Genomic DNA, 1,528 nt, shown 5'->3' on the forward strand with positions numbered 1-1,528 from the left:
GTTGCTATTTCTACATTGGAAGTTTTTAAATGTATTTCAGTCTTTTTTTTTTCAAAGTGGACCTGAGGATTATTGTTCCCTCCCGAGGCCACCATTCACATCCCACCCAATAATTACAAAAGTAAGAAAAATGCCTGTCCCCTGTCCCCATTCATCCTGGAAAAAAATTCCATAAATTATGAAGAAAAGACACAGTTCAAAGCTGGTGGTGGCCTCACCTCATCTTGTTCCAGATGGTGAGATAGGCAGTGAGAACTCCAGACACAAAAATGGCCACTGTCTACCATGTGGGGGTCCTGAAGTGTGAGAGGAGGCCATTCCAGCCACCCTGGTCTTGGATCCAGACAAGCAGCTGCTCTTGGAGGAAGTTCAGTGTCAGCCCACGGTGGTTCTGATTAGCTTGGACACTTTGGTACACAGGACCTTGAGCAATCAGTTCACTATCAAAGTAGAAAAAGGCAGAAACCCAGTCCCAGCTGAAGTTGCGATCAGCAAACCTCTCAGTTGCCACATAGAAGATGACCCTGGGTGTGGTCCATATTCATGTCAGCAATCATCTTCTACAACTCCATGATGCTGTCCAGATCATCTCCAATTAGACTAAGACACTCATTCAGCTTCTTGGTGGATGCATCCTGGGGTGGCTGCTGCAAGGTCAGCTCAGGTGTCTCCCCTGCCATCCTCCCAGCTTGATCCTGGATGAAACCCTGTAGCAAAAAGCCCCCTGCCTTCATGACCTGCTAGAGATAGTGGGCTTGCTGCCTCTGAACTGCTCCCCTGACTGGTCCATCACCCATCACCGCCACTGCCTATTTCAGTCATTTTATTTGATATTCGAATTGTTCCATCTTTGTGACGTGTGAATTCCTTTACCTTAACTTCTGGTCTTTTTGAGGCCTTATTGTAGTAGACTTAACTGACATATTCTTTATCCCAGTAGTATGATCATTCATTTCTCAAAAGTGGATTTCCTTTTAGTGGGAAATGTTTCTAGACTGCTCAATCTAGATATTAGAGTTGCTTACTATGATTGCATTGGTAGTTCACCCCTATCCTTTTACTACATGGATCTAGAATATGTGCATTATGTTTTTAAGAGAGTGTGGTGGTTAGTTTTAGTTGCCAACTTGACACAATCTGAAATCACCCAGGAGTCTCAATGAGGGATTGTCTAAATTAGGTTAGCCTGCAGGCATATCTGTGGGGGGGTTATCTTGATTATTTGGAAACCCCACCCATTGTTGATGGCCTCATTCTCCAGGCTGGGAATCCTGGATTAGATAACAGTGGAGAAATGGCGATGAGTCCTTGAATAGATGTATGAATTTATTGTTCTCTGCTCTTGGCTTCGGATGTAACGTGATTAGCTGCTTTGAGTTCCTGCTGCCTTAACTTCGCTCACAATGATGAACTGTAACCTGGAATTGTGAGCCAAATAAACACTTTATCCCTTAAATCCCCTTTGTCAGGATATTTTCATCACAGCAGTAGGAAAATAAACTAAGACAGAGTTATACATGATTAGCTT

General features: G+C 43.6%; 1 pseudogene; it reads right to left on the reverse strand.

The window, feature by feature from the left end:
* Nucleotides 1–219: 219 nt before the first annotated feature.
* Nucleotides 220–790, reverse strand: LOC131900117 (apoptosis regulator BAX-like; annotated as a pseudogene).
* Between the last annotated feature and the right edge of the window lie 738 nt (nt 791–1,528).

Source organism: Peromyscus eremicus, chromosome X, assembly GCF_949786415.1.
Source record: "Peromyscus eremicus chromosome X, PerEre_H2_v1, whole genome shotgun sequence".
Lineage (NCBI taxonomy): Eukaryota > Metazoa > Chordata > Mammalia > Rodentia > Cricetidae > Peromyscus > Peromyscus eremicus.